Source organism: Medicago sativa, chromosome 4, assembly GCF_051527215.1.
Source record: "Medicago sativa cultivar Bolivia chromosome 4, Bolivia_mono, whole genome shotgun sequence".
In the NCBI taxonomy this organism is placed as follows: Eukaryota; Viridiplantae; Streptophyta; class Magnoliopsida; order Fabales; family Fabaceae; genus Medicago; species Medicago sativa.
In genome coordinates, this window is record NC_140752.1 from 95,241,310 (window position 1) to 95,249,749 (window position 8,440).

General features: G+C 32.9%; 1 long non-coding RNA gene and 1 pseudogene across 3 annotated transcripts; one reads left to right on the forward strand and one right to left on the reverse strand.

Annotated features, from left to right (window-relative positions):
* Positions 1–971: 971 nt before the first annotated feature.
* Positions 972–4,103, reverse strand: LOC146934104 (glucan endo-1,3-beta-glucosidase 6 pseudogene; annotated as a pseudogene). Of its 2 annotated transcripts, none has more exons than XR_015007653.1 (3): positions 3,846–4,103; positions 3,569–3,727; positions 972–2,080 (listed from the first exon to the last, which is right to left on the reverse strand). The product of XR_015007653.1 is annotated as a glucan endo-1,3-beta-glucosidase 6 pseudogene, transcript variant X1 (transcript). The 2 variants fall into 2 exon arrangements; XR_015007654.1 differs by lacking the exon at positions 972–2,080 and adding an exon at positions 2,486–2,705 and having other exon boundaries at positions 3,846–4,092.
* A 1,187-nt stretch (positions 4,104–5,290) lies between these two features.
* On the forward strand, positions 5,291–6,175 carry LOC146934105 (uncharacterized). The gene is made up of 2 exons (XR_015007655.1): positions 5,291–5,688; positions 5,807–6,175. It is a non-coding gene; the product is annotated as an uncharacterized LOC146934105 (long non-coding RNA).
* Positions 6,176–8,440: the final 2,265 nt, after the last annotated feature.

An 8,440-nucleotide genomic window follows, 5' to 3' on the forward strand; every position in this document is an offset into this window, starting at 1 on the left:
TAATTTCTGAAAAAATAGTGGTCACACACCTTAAAATATGTGGTCACACAAAACATATATTTGGCTAGTTTGTATTTCCCATGTATAAATAATCTTGTTTTATGCGAATCAAACACACAATCTAATTTGATCACTGCACTAAAAACAATTCCAACAATAAATAACTTATTTTACAATCGGCGAGTTTATCACGCCTAAAGACGGACAAGTTCTAATTTATGAAAAAATAGTGGTCACGTATTTGTAAAAATGTGGTCATACATGCCATATATTTGGCTAGTTTATATTTTCCAGATGTAAATAATTTCGTTTTAGGCGAATCGAACGCATAATCTCATTTGATCACTGCACTAAAAGCATTTCCAACCATAAATAACCTGTTTTACAATCGGCAAGTTTATCACGCCTAAAGACGGACAAGTTCTAATTTATGATAAAATAGTGGTCACGAATTTGTAAAAATGTGGTCATACAGACTATATATTTGGCTAGTTTTTCTTTCCCAGGTGTAAATAATATCGTTTTAGGCGAATCGAACGCATGATCTCATTTGATCACTACACTAAAAGCATTTCCAACCATAAATAATCTGTTTTACAATCGGCCAGTTTATCACGCCTAAAGACGGACAAGTTCTAATTTATGAAAAAAATAGTGGTCACGTATTTGTAAAAATGTGGTCATACAGACCATATATTTGGCTAGTTTTTCTTTCCCATGTGTAAATAATATCATTTTAGGCGAATCGAACGCATGATCTCATTTCATCACTGCACTAACAGCCTTTCCAACCATAAATAACCTGATTTACAATCGGCGAGTTTATGACGCCTAAAGACGGACAAGTTCTAATTTATGATAAAATAGTGGTCACGTATTTGTAAAAATGTGGTCATACAGACCATATATTTGACTAGTTTATATTTCCCATGTATAAATAATCTTGTTTTATGCGAATCAAACACATAATCTAATTTGATCACTACACTAAAAGCAATTCCAACAATAAATAACTTATTTTACAATTTACGAGTTTATCACGCCTAAAGACGGACAAATTCTAATTTCTGAAAAAATAGTGGTCACGCATATTAAAAAATGTGGTCACACATACCATATATTTGGCTAGTTTATATTTACCAGGTATAAATAATCTTGTTTTAGGAGAATCAAACACTCAATCTAAATTTGATCACTGCACTAAAAGCAATTCCAACAATAAATAACTTATTTTACAATCTGCGAGTTTATCACACCTAAAGACGGACAAGTTCTAATTTCTGAAAAAATAGTGGTATTCTTGCATATACTTCACATATGTTTTTCCATATACTTAACACCTTCAACAGCTACAAGTCCTTGATCACCTTCAAATCCTTTTAAATCCAATTCATATTTTGGTTTTCCATCAAACTCAAAAATTCCCCAATGTCTCTCAAAGTTGCCAGGAGCAATACTTTTAGCATTTTCATCAATTAAACTGAATAAATAGATGTCAATTATACCCTTCCTTTTTGGTGTACCATTTCCACTTAAACAATGTTTGAGTAAACCAGTGTTGAACCTTTTTGCATTTTGAATATTTGCATTTTTATCACCATCTGTTGGCCAACCAACTTCTCCAATTATAACATGCATATCTGGATACCCTGCTTTCTCTAAAGCATATAAAAGTGTATCAAAATTTGCATCAAAAACATTAGTGTAAAGTAAATTACCATCCACAAGAGGCTTGTTATTTCCGTCGAAAAATGCGAAATCAAAAGGGAAATGATCATTTCCATATAGATTTAGGAAGGGATAGATGTTGACAGTGAAAGGCGCGTTATTCGTGTATAGGTAATTAATTAGTTCAACGGTTAAGTCGCGGACTTCTGGTCTGAAATCGCCGGCTGATGGAACTAGATTTGTGTCTGGTGAATAATATACATCAGCATTGAATGGAACTGTGGCTTTGATGCTTGAACCAAGTCCTGCATTGTTGAGAGATGTTTGTATATTCTTAAGAGCTGGTAGAGTGTACATTAGATATGTTCCATTATATTCCTTAAGGAAAGGTTCATTGCCAACTGCAATGTATCTGCAAAATTTGTATCATAAATGTAGAGTTAAGATATAATCAACAAAACCTTGTCAATGTAATGATCATTAAAAACAAAACCAATAGTATATCAAAATCAAACTCTTAGAAAAAACAAGTAAATTAAAAGTGCTATTCAAATTCCTAATTGAAACACTAATTTTGTCATATTAGGTCAAGAAGCTAAATAGATGCAAAAGATTATAAACAGAATATGGCATTGGAAAGAGTACATTATCAACTCTTCCAGCCTTTAAAAATATGAGAAGAAAAAGTACAAAAAACCATTGCTACAAACTGGTAATTAACAATGTCTTGCATGAAAATTAAACTATGACATATGATCAAGAATTAGACCAAGAAAAAACAAAAGACATGGTAACAAAAGACATGGTAACTTATTGTAGAATTCCCAAGCTTCACATTTGGTATTCTTGCACCCATCTTGTTCAAGTTATCATCAATTTTCTTTGGCATGTTAGCCCGTTAAAAATCCAGCCATAAAAGGCCATCGTACTCTGGCCAAAAATAGATGAATCACAACACCAACCATATACTCTAGCCAATTAACCCTCTCCCAAGCTCAATATGACAACATTAGAGGCCATCATTTCAACACTAACACCTGCATAACAGTCCCACAATACAACACCAGGAACTGAACCAGAACACAAGCTTACGATGAAAAAAAATTGGCTGCACTATAGTGAAGATTGAGCTGCTTGAATTGACAAATAGAGAGATGTGAAAGCAATAATAGGTGAAGCAAATAACGAGAATTTTACAAAGGTTTAACACAAGCCTTAAACCATGTGATCAGAGTCAATTCGGACTTAATTCAAGCTATGGATTCACTTCAATGCCGAGTCTAACAAATTCGGATCACGCAAATGTGTCCATGACAGAGTTTTCAGACAACAATTCAGCTCATTGTTCATTAATGATCAAGGGAAAGAAAGCAATTTCAAGCAATAGCTCAAATATGAGTACTATTTATCCATCTCAAATGAGAAGTACTGTGATGGAAAATAATAATGCAGGGTTTTGTTGGGATGGATCAGAGAACAAATTGGACCCTTTGTTTCAGTTCCAAGTAAATGCTATAAAATCTGACGATTATGGAACTAGTTCATGGGAAGAAGGACAACTTCAAACTCACAATTCAATAGAAGATTTCAATAGCTATCCTTTAACATCACTTTCAATATAATTAGTCTATTATATTAAGATGTTTGGGACTAACATAACATAATGAATTTTCATATACTTCAGGGACTAAATTAACCAATTTCACATACAATACTTATAATTTTTATATACTTTAGGTATTAAATTCAAGAGAAAATTGATGGTTTATCCAACAACAAATTGCAATTGAAAGTGTCAATTTTGAGTCAGCAAAATAAAAACCATTCTAGTAAAAATTAATGAAATAAAAAGCTTAAAATAAGTCAAAATGAAATTGTGGATAGAGATTGTTGAACATACAGTGAGTGAAAGAGAAGGGTCAACAGCAGAACCACCAGGAATTGTAAGTGGAATGCTCAAATCAAAATCCTTCTGATCAACAACAGATGCATACTCAGCTAGATTCAATGAACCTGTTCCAACCACGGGAATCTTGTTCTTTGGCCTCTGATTCAAACCCTGCAGCAAAAATTCAAATCCAAGGATATAAGAAAAATCCCAAATTTTAAAAATTCAATTTTTATGGAATTAGAACATAGTACAATGAAATTGAACAAAAAGGGTATAAGAAAAATACGTTGAAAATGGTGAAAGCGATCTCCCAAGGATGAAAACCATTCTCTTTATTAGCAGAAAGATTAACAAAGCTACAAAACTCTTCATCCCACAAAACGACATTGTTTTCATCTCCCTTAGGATGAGCCTCGCCAGTAAAATTTCTCACAACCGCGTTCCGGCGAAGCGAACTAAGAGCAAGTTTAGGACCTTTCCAACGAATTTCAACGGCGTTTTGTTGGAAACGCGTTTTGTTGGTATTTGTTGGTGGTTGAGAAAAGAGACAAAGGAAGAAGGAAAAGAGGAAAAGAGAAGAGAGGGATGAAGGAAAAAAGAAAAGAGTGACAATTAGTGGAGTGTGGGGCCCACATTGCCATATGTCATTTTTTTATGTGGGTGTAGGAGTGGTATTGCCACCTATGGTGGTATACCTATCAGGACTCAAAAAGGAATACCATTTTATATCGGAAAACGATTGGTGAACACCCTTTTGGTGATACACCCTTATACCACTTGCTGATGTGGATGGCAATTCTGTAATTTTATTAAAAATCAAGGGGTAAAAATGATATTTCGTGTTCCTTTTTCCTCACCCTCTCTGAACTCTCTCCTTCCCCTCAAATCTAATCTGCATTTTTTCTTTTTCTCTTCTCCCTCGCCTGAGTTTTCTCTCTAAGGAACAGTGGTACAATGTTTATTAAAGACTGAAATTAAGGTAATTTTGAAACTAGTTGTGGAAATAGTTAATTACATTCGATTTCCTCCGCCATTTTCACCGTCGCCATTGGTTGATCTTCCTTCCACTTGGCTTCATCGGCGATTACCTCAATCTGCCCATTTGCTTCAACATTAAAGGTGAGTTTTTTTTGCCTCTTCAATGGGTGAGAAGAGATTGTAAAAGAGATTGGTTTTATTTGAATTTTATTTACATGGTTATTGTAAAAAAGATTGGGTTAGGGTTGAGTTGAATTTTTTGAGTTTTATGTACAAGTTTTACTGATAAAGAAGGTTTTGTTTAATGAATTTAGAGATTGAGTTGGTCTCTTAGTAGCTTCATATTATTCCTAATTATTTGGTAGACTCAATAAGGTTTATTGATTATGATGGTTATCGTTTTAACAAAGACATGTTTTGATTTGTTTATTTAATTAAGCATATTTAAATGAATGTTAAATTGAGATAATGTCGGTTCAGAAAAGTAGAAATCCTATGCAGTTCTAATTGAATCATAATAAAGACATGAAGACATCATTTTTCTTTGTGGATGAAGATAATCTATTTTTTATTTTGAATCGCATTGGCTAAAAAACTATGTGTGTGTGTGTGTTGCTTGTCCTACTGTGCATATGCGTGTAATACTCGCATCTTAATGGTCCGACATACCCTAACTACCATGATAAAACGTAATTTGGTAAACTTACGACCAATTTTGAAACATGGTGACGCGTTTGTAAAATTGTGGTTACACGCTTCAAATATTTAGCTATATGTAGTTTTCCTGCTAAAACAATACCATTCTATGGCAATTTATCACAGAGATATCAAGAGATATATATTCTATGTTTCTTGGACTCTTAATTGCATTAGTTTTCTGTTATGAGTATGGTAAACTTATAGACTACCAATTTTGCACGCAAGAAAACATATGGTTACGCCTTTGTACAATTTTGGTTATACTCTTCAAAATTTTGGTTATATATAGTTATAATAGTTCTATTCGACAATGCTAGTAGAGTCAATCAAATTACCTAAGGACACCATGTTCTTACTCGTTTGTGGTTGAAAGTCTGGATGTATGGTTAGATGATAAAAAAGATCACCTATCAGCTCAATTTTTTTGTATCACTTTCTGGAAGATTTGGCAGGTTAGGAACTAGATGGTGCTCCAAAATCAGCAATTGAATCCTATCCAAATAGCTATTTCACCTATAGCTACTGTTTTAGTGAGAACTGATACTGAATTTTAGTGTCCCCCTCCACCAGGTGTGATGAATCTGAATTTGAATGTGGATGGAGGATGCTTTAAGGATGATACAATGATATGGAGAATAGTAGTCTAGAGACCATAGAGGAGTCCTGAAATTTGCTGCAACAAAACTAGAATGAAGGCAACTATTCCCTACTCTGGCCGAAGCATTAGCCCTTCAGTGGTGTCTCCAATGGATCCTCACAGCAAATCACGGTGAAATGTATCCAAGGTCTTATTTGGGTGGTTGAGATATAAAATATTATTCTAGATTGCATAGACATTTTATCTATTATGTACAATTGTACTGTTATTTTTATTAAAAGAACTAAGATTGTTGCTGCCCATAGCCTAGTGGGAGTTGAAAAAGGTTTGGTTCTAACTCATTGGTGGGATATGTCCCTAAACCCGTAGTCTTTGCTGCTTGTATTAATATGCATAACCATCTTTAATTGAATACATGTTTGCTTGTAAAAAAATAATTGTTCATGTATCAATGTTGTACTATATATGAACACAAATAATTGTAGTTATGTGGTTATGAAAAAATAGTGGTCACGTATTTGTAAAAATGTGGTCATACAGACCATATATTTGGCTAGTTTATATTTCTCAGATGTAAATAATTTCGTTTTAGGCGAATCGAACGCATGATCTCATTTGATCACTACATTAAAAACCTTTCAAACGATAAATAACTTCTTTTACAATCTGCAAGTTTATCACGCCTAAAGACGGACAAGTTCTAATTTCTGAAAAAAATAGTGGTCACGCACCTTAAAATATATGGTCACACAAAACATATATTTGGCTAGTTTATATTTCCCATGTATAAGTAATCTTGTTTTATGCGAATCAAACACATAATCTAATTTGATCACTACACTAAAAGCAATTCCAACAATAAATAACTTATTTTACAATCTGCGAGTTTATCACACCTAAAGACGGACAAGTTCTAATTTCTGAAAAAATAGTGTTCACGCATATTAACAAATGTGGTCACACATACCATATATTTGGCTAGTTTATATTTACCAGGTGTAAATATCGTTTTAGGCGAATTGAACGCATGATCTCATTTGATCACTGCACTAAAAGCATTTCCAACCATAAATAACCTGTTTTACAATCGGGGAGTTTATCACGCCTAAAGACGGACAAATTCTAATTTATGAAAAAAAATAGTGGTCACGTATTTGTAAAAATGTGGTCATACATACCATATATTTGGCTAGTTTATATTTCTCAGATGTAAATAATTTCGTTTTAGGCGAATCGAACGCATAATCTCATTTGATCACTGCACTAAAAGCATTTCCAACCATAAATAACCTGTTTTACAATCGGCGAGTTTATCACGCCTAAAGACGGACAAGTTCTAATTTATGAAAAAAATAGTGGTCACGTATTTGTAAAAATGTGGTCACACAAAACATATTCATATTCATACTCTGTCAATATCTATCTTAAGAACCATAAAACCATACATAGTGCGATTAGAAGGAATAGTACATTACAAGCTTAGTGAGTACCATACTATAGTATTGTTCAAGAAAGTTAGTAACTAACAACATATTATGTTTCATTAATAATATAGGTTTAACATGGTCCTGGTAAATTTAAAAGAGAATAAAAAAATTTACAATTTCATTAAAATTTGGGTAGCTTGGTCCTCGTAGAAGTTCGTTAAAATTTATAAGAATACTCATTAAAATTTAGATATACAATTCAAAATACATAATAGATAAAATGTAATAATATCTCCAATTTCATTACTCCCAACAATATAAATCTTATCTCTAATTTCTATCTTTCAAAATAAAATGACATCACCATAAGATACATAATCAATTTGTAAATCATATCTCCATTTTCTATCCTTCCACGAGGCCAATGAAAAGCTTCAAGTATGAAAATAGAATATTCCCTGGAGAAATAAAATAAAGACGCAATTTTTTTCTTTCCACCACCTTTCTTCTTTGTCCTTATGCCTAATGGTAGCCAAACCTTTATCTCAGGATCATGTATTGTTTTTGTGTGCTGCAAGTCTTGGAGTATATGAGACGTGACACTGTCCAATTCATTTGGCATTAACAAGACCGTGAATTTGTTGTGTGCAACAAAATCATCTGATAATAAAACTATATAGCATGACATTCAATTTTAAGCTCATATGAATACAACACCAATATGGAATTGTTCATGTTATAGCTCATAGAAAAATTACCAGTTTTTTCATGCCGAATAGGAAATGGTGGCAATAGCTTATGATTTATGCATTCCACTAAACCCAAACAGGCTCTTTTATCCTCCAAAGACCCCTATGACAAAGGAAGTGCAATTTTAAGTTAAACGAAGATAATCAAGATTAGAACTCAAGCTTGAAGCCAACAACAAAACTGTGCAGTTAGTAGAGTTACCTGGTAGAAAATAACATGATCAGAAATTTTTAGCTTATTTCACTGAATTGCATAGGCAATAGCAACCTTCTGAATTGCATCAGATACATCCTTGTTCTATCAAGAAAAGTATTTGGAAAAAAAATGAATACATTACTATAACGCATGAAATTTTTCACGTAAGAATTTCAATCAAACTAATTCTAATAATTCTTTACAGACAATTGATATGTAATTGTATGAATATTG